Source organism: Protopterus annectens, chromosome 3.part1 (assembly GCF_019279795.1).
Source record: "Protopterus annectens isolate FY-2018-M chromosome 3.part1, PAN1.0, whole genome shotgun sequence".
Taxonomy (NCBI): Eukaryota; Metazoa; Chordata; order Ceratodontiformes; family Protopteridae; genus Protopterus; species Protopterus annectens.
Window position 1 is genome coordinate 169,021,553 of NC_056732.1, and position 14,148 is coordinate 169,035,700.

At 39.8% G+C, this 14,148-nt stretch overlaps 1 protein-coding gene across 2 annotated transcripts in view; it reads left to right on the top strand.

The window, feature by feature from the left end:
* The window catches only part of ZEB1 (zinc finger E-box binding homeobox 1), an 873,134-nt gene that overhangs the window by 826,041 nt on the left and 32,945 nt on the right, over positions 1-14,148 (top strand). The gene's annotated exons all lie outside the window — the stretch shown is intronic.

The following is a 14,148-nucleotide window of genomic DNA, read 5'->3' on the forward strand; positions in this document are numbered from 1 at the left end:
GTAAAATAAAACCTTAGGTCATGACTGATTACTGCAATGTACTCAAGTTTAGTTGTCTGGTTTTAAATTGTAGTCAAAAGCATCCTTTTTATTTAAATGTTTTGTTTATCTTTTCGGCTTTTCCTGGTTAGGGGTCGCCACAGTGGAACTCCGGTCTGCTAATGATTGGCAGTAGATTATTTTATGGTGCCAAGTTGCCAGCCCGACACCCAACCTTCAGTGAAGGCAAGCCCATTCACACACGTCTTTTGGAGGCCACTCAACCATGTGGAGGACATGCAGACTCCACACAGAAGGCACTCCAGCCGAGAATCGAACAGGAGAACCTCTTGCTGTGAGACAACAACGCTACCGTTGTACCACAGCGGCTTCATCCCTCCCTTTAAACTTGTATTTTTTAATAATTGCTACTGATAACTCAGATAAATACAGCAGCATTGTAAGTCTAAGCATTTCGGGTTTCATTTTGTATGCATTTTTTTTACACTTCTCTAACCTCTTATATGTAGTGCCAGATATTTGGCTCGGTATAGAGCTTGAATGCTCTACCTTCAAACTGTCTTCCCCCTTTAAGGGTCATAATCCTTGTTGTAGCATCACTGTGTGTTGCTGTAGTTTTAGCAACAGAAGTAGAACTTTTTTCACTAGAGTGAAAAAGAAGCATCACCAAGTAGTTTCTTTTCAGAAACAAACATCTTTTGTTACTGCAGATCACGCCTCCTAAGTAGTGGTGAGCAATGCAGACTAACTCTTCACTTGATTGCAGAAACTTTGTTTAGCTGTTGTGTAGTTTTCTTCCCCTCACCACCTAATTTCTTCTGCTGTGATTTTTACTTCTGATGCCAGCACCACTATTACTCTTAACACGCTATCCTTTAGGGTCAGTTCCCAGAGACAGAATCCCGATGGCTTATTCACTTTTCTGTCTATTCCCTATTGTCTTGTATTCCATTATTGTTTAGGTGGTCACAGCAACCATTTTTATAACTTGGGTATCTTTCTACTGGGTTTCACATCATTGGACTCCTCCTCCTCTCCTCTGATGTTTATTCCATAGAACCACTATCCATTCATCTCCTTTATTCATCTTGATAGACTTTATAACTCTTTTTTGATTGCAGAAACTTTTGTTGTTGGGTAACATTCCAATGTCTTGTGAATTTTTTTGGACTTCTTATGCTGGCACCCCTATTACTCAACTCCTTATCCTCCAGAGTCAGCCCCAAAGGCAGCATTCACATGTATTATTCCCTTTTGTATATCCCCCAAGTATCTCTAGTGTTTTTTTCCACACTCCTTGTGATCATTCACAGTCCCACCACTTAGTCATCATACTCGCCTCACCTTGTCTACATCTCTGGTATCTGACCTTTTTCGTTCCTTATCTGTGTAATCTTAGAGTAACTTGTCACCTGTGAATTTTTTTCAAGTGTTGGGAGTAATATGTCGCTTGTGAATTATTTTCAAGTGTTGGCAAGTGATGCTCTGATTTGCCTTCCTGTTTCCTACAATTCTTCACACTCTGTCCAGTCTGTGAGCTGCAGAGACTGGACCTTCCTTTCTCTCCATATTTTCTGTAGTTCCCTCAGCACAACTTTGTTCTTCAGTTTCCCCACTGTCTCCCATTGGGATGACCTTGACAATCTTGTTTTTTTTTTCTCCTCTCCTTCATTCCCTTTTCTTCCCATTCTGTTTCTTCATATACTCATTCCAAGTCAGGAAGCTCTACCATTCTTTCTTTGGCAATCTCTCTTGTTCCTGTAGGACCTCTAGTGTTCTAAATTCTTAACTCTACCACTTTTCACCAGGTCATATGTAGCTTGTATTCCACACTTGCCATACCATCTTGTGCACTTTTCCATTTATCTCCCCATCCTGTCGACCTCTTCAGATACCATTTCTTGTTCCTCTTCCACCTTTACATGCCATTCCAGAAATTGGGAGGTTTAAAGGTCCCTTCAGTCCTCCTTCACTTCATCACTCCCCATTTTCCTTTCTCATCATCAGTTTTATGATGTAGATGTTCTTATGGCGCATGAATAATTCTCCATTCTCCTCCCTTCTTCCTATGTAATTTAAAATATTTTGGGACTATCCCTTATCCCTTTCCTTCTCGAATGGAGTCTTCAAGCATTCTTTTGTATCTTCTGCGATTACTTGTTTTGTGGATGTATTGTATTGGTATGTTCCTTTCTACATGAAAAAATAGTGGGTTCACCATCTTTACTGTATTAATTTTGCATAACAATTGTGAATGTATTTTCTCCCTTCTTTTTATTCTCTTCCTTATTTTATTTTTAGATTGCTCCTGACTGTCTTCCTCTGTTCTTGTGTGTATTCCTGTGACTACTATGGGTTCTTTGCTTCATTCTGTTTGTGTTGGATTTTAATTGGCACTTTATCAAATTTGTCATAGTGAAAGGATGCTTCACAGTAAGGGGTTTTTTTTTTGTACAAAGATAATATCGTGCAGTTATTTGCAAACAAAGTTCTCTCCCCTCCTCTAGTCTCTGTGGCTCAGTCTGGACTACTGCAGCTAGTTCCTATATTGCTAGAATGAATTCCCACAGGAGACAGAGAACACCCTTCTTTTGTGCCTGTCCCAACCTCGGTCATGTCTGATACCCCCATTTATTCTGACCCTCTAGGGCTGGGTTGTACATGGCCTATATACAGGCCACATAATTTTTTCCCCACCTTCCTTCTCCGCATTGCTTCCTCTAGGCACTACTAGTGCTTTCAACAGGTCGAAAATGATGGCCGCCATCCATCCTTTATTCAACGTTTAGATCACTGGTGCAGTAGCCTATTGAGCTGTATCCTTGCCTTGGATATAACCACTGTCCAGTTTTGTAAAGCTTTTAGTGCACATTCCAGATACTCTAACTGCTGTTGGCTCAAGCCTTGTAAGAGGCAGTTTGAGCAATAAAAACTTAGAGCTTTCTTGGCAATTAAGTTCATCATCTCTGCGGGCTTCTTGGAACTGATGGTCAGCTAGCAATCCTTTGAAGCCTGGACAGATGAATGCCCTTCTGAGGAAGACTTTCCACTCATTAATTTTCTGAGTAAAAACTAATTTATTTTTAATTGGACTGTCATGTTCTGAAGGGTTTTTATTTGTGTGATGTTTTTGTGAGAAAACTGTACAAACATCTGTTTTATTCACATTTTTGGCATTTTAGTATAGAAAGAGTGAGTGGTGCAGGATGTTGTGCTTTTGGGGATTGTTTTACAAAAATTGTCAGAACAGTTAGTTTCCTATCAGGAAGGAAGGACCCGAAAGATGGTGAACTATGCCTGGGTAGGGCAAAGCTAGAGGAAACTCTTGCAAATCTGTCATCTGACCTGGGTATAGTGGCGAAAAACTGATCAAACCACCTAGTAGCTGGTTCCATCAAAAGTTTCCCTCAGGGTAACTGATGCTCAGCGGATGCAGTTTTATCTGGTAAAGCGAATGATTAGAGATCTTGGGGGCCAAAACAATCTCAACTGATTCTCAAACTTTAAATGGGGTAAGAAGCCTGACTCGCTGGCTTGGAGCCAGGTGTGGAATGCGAGCACCCAGTGGGCCACTTTTGTTAAGCAAAACTGCGCTACGGGATGAACCTAATGCCCGGGTTAACACCCCCGATACCGACGCTCATCATACCTCGGAAAAGGTGTTGGTTGATATAGACAGCAGGATGGTGGCCATGGAAGTCGGAATCTGCTAAGGAGCTTGTAACAACTCACCTGCCGAATCAACTAGCCCTGAAAATGGATGGAGCTGGAACATCAGGCCCATACCCAGCCGTCGCTGGAGCTGGGAGCCAAGGGGGCTACACCGTGATGAGTAGAAGGGTCGCTGTGGTGGCACTGAAGCCCAGGGCGAAGGCCCAGGTGGAGTCGCCTTGGGTGCAGATCTTGGTAGTATTAGCAAATGTTCAAACGAGAGCTTTGAAGGTCGAAGTGGAGAGGGGTTCCATGTGAACAGCAGTTGAACATGGTTCATTTGGTCCTGAGAGATAGGTGAGCACCGTTCTGAAGAGACAGGTGATGACTTTCATCACCCTAGGTCAGTCAAAGGGTAGTCTGGTTCAGATCCCCAAATCTGGAGAGGCGGAGACAGGCGCTTCGCTGTGTCCAGTGCGGTGAGGTGATGCAAATGATCCCGGAGAAGTCAGCAGGTGCCCCAGGGAGAGTTGTCTTTTCTTTGCAAAGGACAGTGCGCCCTGGAATGGGTTCAAAGTGTCGCTGTTCTGGGAGTGAAAAGGGCGCTCTCACCAGCCCTTGAAAATTCAGGGGAGAGGGTAAGTCTTGTGCCAGGCCATACCCATATCCACAGCAGGTCTCCAAGATGAACAGCCTCTGGCGTGTTAGAACAATGTAGTTAAGGGAAGTTTGGCTCTAAGATCTGGGTCGCTTGGGCTTGAAGCGGGTCTGGGTGTGCACCACAGATGGATGAGGCGTCACACCCCTCTCTGCACTCCACCCTGCCGGGGGGGTGGCGGTGGCGACTCTGGACGCATGCCGGGCCCTTCTTGTGGATTGTCCCAGCTGTGGTGGTCACCGGTCCCAACTGGCATCCCGCATCTTCCAGCAGCTAGCAGCTGACTTAGAACTAGTGCAGACAGGGGGAATCCGACTTAAATTAAAATATTGTGAAGGCCTGAGATGGGTGTTGTGGTGTGATTTTTGCCCGGTGCTCTGAATGTCAAAGTGAAGAAATTCAGTGAAGTGTGGGTAAACGATGGGAATAGCTATGACTCTCTCAAGGTAGCCAAATGCCTCATCTAATTAGTCGTGCGCATGAATGGATGAACGAGATTCCCACTGTCACTACCTACTATCTAGCGAAACCACAGCCAAGGGAACGGCCTTGGCAGAATCGGCAGGCAAAGAAGACCCTGCTGAGCTTGACTCTAGTCTAGCACTATGAAATGACATGAGAAGTGTAGAATAAGTGGGAGGCCTCTGGCGCCGGTGAACTACCACTACTCATTTTTTCACTTACTCTGTGAGGGGGGGGGGCGAGCCCCAATGGAGCTCTCGCTTCTGGTTCCAACCACCCAGGTGCGACATACTCCGGGGACAGTGTCAGGTGGGGTGTTTGACTGGGGTGGTACACCTGTCAGAGTAACCCAGGTGTCCTAAGGTGACCACAGGGAGGACAGAAATCTCCTGTGGAGCAGAAGGGCAGAAGTTCACTTGATCTTGATTTTTCAGTATGAATACAGACTGTGAAAGTGGGGGCCTCACAATCTTTCTGGCTTTTTGTATTTTATGCAGAAGTCAGAAAAGTTACCACAGGCATAACTGGCTTGTGGCAGGCAAGTGTTCATAGCGACGTTGCTTTTTGAATTTCGATGTTGGCTCTTCCTATTATTGTGAAGCAGAATTCACCAAGCGTTGGATTGTTCACCCACTAATAGGGAATGCGAGCTGGGATAGGACCGTCATGAGATAGGTTAGTTTTTCCCTAGTGATGAGTTAGTTTTACCCTACTGATGATGTGTTGTGATAGTGATCCTGCTCAGTACGGGAGGAACCGTATGATCTTCCTGTTTGACTGTTGCAGTCATCACACTAGGGTTATCTGCCTGCAGGTAGCCCTCAATCGGCCCAAATACCAGAGTCTTGGGATTTCTGTGTGGGATGCTGTCGCCTCTTCCATGACATCAGGTCATCAGGGGTATAAAGCATGCAGCCAACGCCATTACATCAGTCTTTCTTGCCGAAAAGGAGCCCGAAGCAGAAGCAGTTCGCAAGTGCCTGTCGGCTGCTACCTGAAATTTTCATTTTTTCAAGTTTGAGACCTGAAGTCTTCTAAAGCTAAGTACCCTGTTGGGGATTCTTTTTTCTTGCTCTAACCAATGTCAGAAAAAGTTAACTATTGTCTTGCCTGTGGAAAGCAAATACCTCACAGAGATTTTCATTCTTACTGCATCACCTGTTTAGGCCCAGACCACGATGTCCCTAGCTGTCGGTTTTGTGCCTTGTTTAATGCCAGAACCATTCATCGGGCTATTTTTGTAGCTAAATTCTTTCGCTCTCTCTCTCTCCATATTCCAAAATGGCTTTGGTAAGCCCATCCGACTACCGATATTCTGAAAAAACACAGACCGCATAGGTCAAAAATTGCCGACGCTTCCATTAAGCTTGTCGCCAGTCCGCCGGTACTCAGTGAGGCACCTTTGCAGCCCCTGATGCCCACTTCTACAGATTCGCAGGCCTCTGCTGAGACCCATTCGGAGCCCAGTATGCCGCAAGATGATGCTTCGACTATGGAACCTGGAGATGTCTCTACCTTGGATGGGTCCGTAGCCGCTGTGCAGGCACTGGCTTCTGAGGGTGTATTCTGACCGGATATTCATATTAAACTGACAACTTCATTTCCTACTAAAACTACAGAGTTACTCGGGCCCAGAGTTCACACTACACCTAGAAAACAGACGTCCAAAGCGCATGCTCATCCTCCCGTGCCACAAAAACAAATGCTTAGAATGGCTGATGACCTTATTACTCTAATTAGGGGGAGCCAGCCTTCCCCTGCCAAAAGACAAAGAATTGAATTTCCTTCTGATTCTACAGACCAGGAGTCTGATGACTCTGACCCTTCTGATTATCAGGACATGCCCTTATCTACCTATGAGGATTCAGATGCAGAGGGATCCATTCCCTCTGCCTCCCCTCCAGTGGATTTCTCTTTTGGTGAAACCTTGCATACTTTAAGAGAGCATTTCTGCTGGGAATGCCAGGACTATCCTCAGTCCAAAAAGAGACTCGGGAATTTTTAATTTGCCTCAGCACAGGACTGTAGCTATAACCCCTGTCCTGGATATTGTAGACTGTCTTCTTGGAGTCCATTCTTACTCCTGACACCTTATCACCAGCTCCTAGAAAAAAAACCTGACTGGTACTACAGAGTACCTGATTCTCACAAATTTCTCTTTAAGAATCGTACTGCGGATCCAGAGACCATTTCCCAGGGACCTAAAGGCTTTAAAGCTACTACAGACAAAAAAACATACCACATTCAGACAGGGATTCTAGAGCTTTAGACAGGGTAAGAAGGTATATACCTCTGCAACTCTTGCGGTCAGGGCTTTGAAATGCCACTTTCACATGTTGAAGTACCAGCAACATATTATGGAACTAATTAAACAAAAAATGGTGTTACTTCCAGATTGTGCAGAAAATAAAGATTTACAAGAGTTAATGCATTCTGCAAACCAAGTTAGTAAACATACCTTGCAATGTGGGTTTGATGCCTTAGAAGCATCTTGCAGGGCTGTTGTCACTGGGTCTGTACTGAGAAGGCATGCTTGGCTAAAAGAACAAATCTTGCCTGACCATGTCAAAGCAAAATTACTAGATGCTGCATTAAATCAGGAGTGTTTGGCACAAAAGCAGAAGTAGTTTTTATTTATTTTTGTTGACCAGGCTAGTCTAGCTGGATACATATCCATTTTCAGCAGAGGCCTGGGGAGAAAAGCTCCATGTACAAATTCATTAAGGTATTAAAAACTTAGCAAAAAAAAGACTAGCTACAATTATACAGCATAACAAGTACAGAAGTTAGTATTGTGAACACTGTACAGAGACATTAGAGTAGATATAGTATAATCATATTTTAATTCTACAGAGGGGTTGCAAATACAATCATGCAACAGTTAACATAATTAAGCATCAACATTCATTTGAGAGACAAGAAACTTAAATCCAAAATCACAAAGTAAGGGAAAGAAAAGAAAAAGAAAAAAAATAAAGTAGAGACAAGGCAGGACAAAGAGCAGGTAAAAAAGGGGTTGGTAGTCAAAAGTCAGTGACTCACAGGGGTGGGGTTTGTTAAAAAGCATGAGAGGAGGGGGGCGAAAAAGTATGTTTTAATCAGGCTTAGAGCTGGGACAACGCCATTGTCCTTTTAGGTAATATCTGAGGTGTTTCTTAAAGAGTTGTGTAGAGGAGAGAGGAGTGAGTGTGTCAGGAAGCTTGTTCCAGATTCTACCAACCACATTGGAAAAGAGTGAATCTCCTGCTTTATTTGATGTATTGTTGGCAATGTGTAACTTGTTCGCTGAGCGTAGTGTTGTAAGATTTTTGTATGGGGAGATCAGATTAGAAAGGATAGGGGTGTTAGGGTGGTGGAGAATTTTTTGAGCAATCAGAAGTTGATTATATTGTAGTTGGTTCTGTAGTTCTAATCAACTGAGTTGTTGCAGGTTGCAACAGTGGTGGGTTCTATAAGGGGAGCCAGTGGCAAATCTAGTGATGTTATTATAGCTCATTTCCAGCTTGGAAAGATTGTTTAGATAGATTGGTATATATGGCAAATGCATAGAACAGGGTATATGTAAGCTGAGTCTGGGCAATGGATTTCCTAGCTAATGGGGTAAGAAAGGGTTTAATTCTGTACAGAGAGCCTAGTTTTTTATTGATGGTTTTTATAGTATTAAAAATCAAGAGAAAAACGAGTTGAATGGTAGGAGAAAGCTGAAATAAGCAAATACGAGTAACGTAATGCTAAAGCAACTAAAAACTTTAATATGGTAAGCGCTTTCAGTGGTAATAATATTCCACCTTCTTCAGATTCAGAACATAACAATGATACTTATATAACTTGTAGTTAATTGTCAATCAACCAATAAAAATAAAACCATATAAAAATACAATATTTAAACAGTATAAAACCTGCTCTAAAAAGTTAATGTTAAATACGTAATAGTCATTTTATAAATAACATTATATATATATGTGTATAACATATATAAATATAAATATTATACTACAAAATAACATTTTAAAAGCTACTAGGGCTAAACTGAAAATGTATAATATATGAGAATGACATAAGTTTACTATAAGAACCAAGATATTTAGCTAAGTAAAGTCGCATAAAAAATATAGTAATATGTAAAACATATATATTAAATAATTGATCATAATAATACTAGATATATGACCAAAAACAGTCCATATTTATATATATATATATATATATATATATATATATATATATATATATATATATATATATATATATGAAACTATGTAAATATTTGTATGTTTCAAACTTAATCAACGAAGAAGTACAATATCAAATTCGAAACCTTTTATGCAAAATTAATATGTTATCTATTTAAAGCTCTTGATTTTAACATGCTTTTAATAGACACAAATTCATTTAAATCAGGGAAAATGTATGCAGCCGTTTTGATTTGCCAATACAACTCATTTTGTTCTAATAAAAGTTGCGACCCTCTCGGGTCCAGAAGTGTTTGGTGTACAACCAAAAATAAAAACTCATGTGTTGGAAATTGTAAAATATGCCGAGCAAGAGCATTGTTAACATCTCCTTTACTAACAGCCTAACAATGCTCGTATATTCTTTGTTTTAGTTTCTGCTCGGTCTTGCCTATATAAAATGAGGGACAAACCTGACAGCAAGCTGCATATACTACAGCTTTGGACTCACAATTAAAGGAGCCGTTTGTGTACTGTTTGTTATTAATATTAATCATGACATATTTGTAATTCCTGGTTAATAAGTGGTTTAAGAATACTATCTACCAATTTAGCACAAGCAAAAGTAATCAAACCCCTACCATCAACAATGGGTCTAAGAGGGGGGTTCCTGATTACTTTTGCTTGTGCTAAATTGGTAGATAGTATTCTTAAACCACTTATTAACCAGGATATACAAATATGTCATGATTCATGGAGTTTCCTGGATAATATTAACAACTTGGAGTATAAGGACAACAATATTTTTGTTACGATCGATGTAAAAGATTTATACACAGTTATCCCCCACCAATTGGGTATAGAATGGGTGAGAGAATTTGTTGTACAAGAATGTAGAGCATGATAAAATACATCTGGTTGAAACACTTTTGGATCCGATTCTTTCTAATAACTATATTGTTTGATAAGAATATATTTTTACAAAATAAAGGGGTAGCCATGGGGTCCCCATGTGGTGCCAGTTTCGCCAACAGTGTCATGGCATATTGGGAACATAATTTTTTGTTCCCTGATGGTGTTTTTCAGGAAAATGTACTATGGTGCACCAGATATCAAGACGACATGTCTGGTATGGCAAGGTGATATCCAGCGGATTGAAGGATTCAAACAACATATTACCAACAAAACCAATTTTCTTGAATTCACTTATCAAGTAGGGGTCGATAGTATAACATATCTGGATGTACAACTGACTAACGACAGCTATAACAAGCAGTATAAAGCTGCCATTTATAGGAAACCTACCTACTCTAATGCCTTCCTGCACTACACTAGTGAACATCCATATCACCAGAAAAAGGCAATTGTTAAAGGCCAGTTGGTGAGAGCTGCATGGATGGTTACTGAAGATGTTGACTTTGACTTAGAATGCAACAAGATGAAGTCCATGTTCATAAGTAGGGGGTATCCTATCAAACTATTTCTAGAAACACTTACAGAAGTTAAAGATAAGAGATCAACAGGTTAGTTTAAACCTATTTTAACTAGTAGAGTACACAAGGATGGCATTACTACCAACACTAATTTAATTACACGACAGCATGACAAAAACGATGACGGTGTCACGTTATTACATCTTAGTTTCCTATCTACTTTTTCAGCTGACACGGCAAGAGTCAGAGATTTTTATAAAGAATTGGGCATTAATTTTGGAAGAACCGTCCATTTGCACTAAGCTAGGTATCAGACCCCGCTTTACTTTTAGAAGGGGTTTTAATCTCAAAAACTTGTTGGAAAGGCATAAGAATGAGCATTTAGTTACGAACAAGCGGGTACATAAAGGTATGCGTAAATGTGGGCATTGCACACAGTGCAAATACATTCAAGTGACTACTGACATCAATATTAATAACAAACAGTACACAATAAACGGCTCCTTTAATTGTGAGTCCAAAGTTGTAGTATATGCAGCTTGCTGTCAGGTTTGTCCCTCATTTTATATAGGTAAGACCGAGCGGAAACTAAAACAAAGAATATACGAGCATTGTTATGCTGTTAGTAAAGGAGATGTTAACAATGCTCTTGCTCGGCGTATTTTACAATTTCCAACACATGAGTTTTTATATTTATTTTTTATTTTTGGTTGTACACCAAACACTTTTGGACCCGAGAGGGGGGCCTTGGCAACTTTTATTAGAACAAAATGAGTTGTATTGGCAAATCAAAACGGCTGCATACATTTTCCCTTTTGCATAAAAGGTTTCGAATTTGATATTGTACTGCTTCGTTTAAGTTTGAAACACAGTAATATTACATAGTTTCATATATATATATATATATATATATATATATATATATATATATATATATATAAATATATAAATATGGACTCTGTTTTTGGTCGTATATCTAGTATTATGATCAGACTTTAGTCTCTAACCAGCATGCAATTATTTAATATACATGTTTTACATATTACTATATTTTTTGTGACTTGACTTAGCTAAATATCTTAGTTCTTATAGTAAACTTATGTCATTCTCATATATTATACATTTTCAGTTTAGCCCTAGTAGCTTTTAAAATGTTATTTTGTAGTATAATATTTATATTTATATATGTTATACACACATATATATAATGTTATTTATAAAATGACTATTACGTATTTAACATTAACTTTTTAGAGCAGGTTTTATACTGTTTAAATATTGTATTTTTATATGGTTTTATTTTTATTGGTTGATTGACAATTAACTACAAGTTATATAAGTATCATTGTTATGTTCTGAGTCTGAAGAAGGTGGAATATTACCACCACTGAAAGCGCTTACCATATTAAAGTTTTTAGTTGCTTTAGCATTACGTTACTCGTATTTGCTTATTTCAGCTTTCTCCTACCATTCAACTCGTTTTTCTCTTGATTTTTAGTGGTTTTTTTGGTTTTCTTGGTTTTTATAGTATTGTTAACATGGTCATCGAAGGTGAGGTTATGGTCAATAGTTATTCCAAGGAGATGAGTAGTAGATTCTGGGGAAATACAAGTACCATTGTTAGAGGTAATGGTAAAGTGGATTTGCGGTGATTTTCGGGTGGGAGTAAATAGTAAAAGTTTTGTTTTTTTGGGGTTAAGGAGGAGGCAGCATTGGGTAAACCATATTTCTACTTTATTAAATACAGTTTGGGTAAGGGTCTGGAGGGAGGAGGAAGATTTGGCAGTACAGATAAGTGTAGAGTCATCAGCATATTGTATACAGGAAGTTTGTGGAAAAGCGGTATGGAGATCATTAATGAAAATGGAAAAAAGAAGAGGTCCTAGGATAGAGCCTTGGGGTACACCAGTGTCCACTGGGAGGGGTGTGGATAGTTTATTGTCCCAGAGTACTGCCTGCTTTCTGTTTTCAAGATAGGATTTAAACCAAAGGGATTGCTTGTTGGTCAAGATGTTGTGCTTTTAGTGTATTGATAAGTAGGTTATGATTAACCATGTCAAAGGCTTTAGATAGGTCGATAAATAGAGCAGATGAGAGAGAGTTGTTGTTTCAATTCTTGTTAATACAGTCAGTAAAAGTTAGCAGGGCAGATGTAGTACTATGAAAGGGTCTGAAACCATGTTGGCAATTAGCAAGCAAGTTATTGTGGAGAAGGTGCTGAAGTAGTTGATGGTGGATACATTTTTCCATGATTTTAGCTAAAGGGGAGAGTAAAGCAATTGGACGGTAGTTGGAGATTTCAGTGGATTTACCTCCTTTGTGTAAGGGGGTTATATGGGAGATTTTCCATAGAGAAGGGATATAACCTTCTGAGATAGTATTGTTTATAAGGATGGAAACAGGGTATGCGATGGCTTTAGCAGCGATTTGAAGGTATTCTGCTGGGAGACAGTCAGCAAAAGGGGTGCAAGGTTTAAGTTTTTGAAGGAGTTTGCAGATAAAGGTAGTTGGTACTAGTTGTAAATGTAGGGGGGAATAGAATTGCTAGTATGTTGTGTAGAAGTGGGTGTAATGGGTGTAAGTGTTCTAGTAAGGGTTTGAATAGCTTCAATGAAGTAGTTGTTAAATACATTAGCTATTTGCAGAGGGTTGTTATGGGGGATAGAGCTGGGAGAGAGAGTTTCTAGCCTGGCCTGGTTTGAGGAGTTTATTAATGCCAGACCAAAACTTTTGAGGATTATTAGAGTTTGAGTGTTGAAGATGGGAATAAAAGTTTTTTTTTGTCTAAGATTATATCTTTTTTGACGGCATTTCTTAACTGTTTAAAAGTAGGGATGATCTGCTGGGCTTTTGGAGGTTCTCCATTTTGCCCAAATTTTGTTCCGTAGGAGCATTTTATCTTTGGTTTGTTTTGTAAGCCAAGGAGCTATTCTGGTCCTGACTCTAGAGGAGTGGATGGGAGCATGGATGTTCAGGATTTGAAGGAATTTAGAATTAAAGGAGGAGACAGCATCATCCAGATTAAGTAGCTTTAGTAATGACCAGTTGCAGGCTTTTAGTTCATTAATAAAGGACTCTGATTGGAAGGATTTTTTTGACCGATAGGTAATAAATATGTTGTCTTTGGGGCTAGGTTTCTTTTGCTTAACTATGTAGGTTAGAATGTGGTCACTGATGTCATCTGGGAGTGATCCTGTCAAGTACGTTTCAGGGTGACTGTTAATTAGTATCCAGTCCAGAGTGGCTTGTTTAGTACTAGGTTTATGGATTCTGGTGGGGGTGTTTATTATTTGAGTGAAACCAAATAGGTTTATGTGGGTCTTAGGGTTGGAAGAGTTACATAAGGTCCAGTCTATATTAAAATCTCCTAGTACTATTGTTTCTTGAGATAGGTGAGTGGATAGGCTGCTAAGTATGTTTTCAAGGGTAGTGATATTACCTGGAGGGATACAAGAACAGATTATATATATAGATTTAGAGCTATTAAGTTGGAGTTTGACGGTAAGTGTCTCATCATTGGTATTTGAGGGTAGTGCTACATGATAGGGAGAAACAAGGAGTTCAGATTTGAACAGGATTGCTACGCCGCAACCCTTTTTTGAACTGCAGTCACATCTAAGGATATTGTAACCAAGTAGGATTATTTTTTGGTCCTGAGTATAGGGTTTTAGCCAAGTTTCTGTAAGACAGAGAATGTCGAATGCATGGGCTTGAAGGAGAGCATGCAGGTGGCTAGTTTTGTTATTAATGCTGTGAATATTAAGATGTGCTA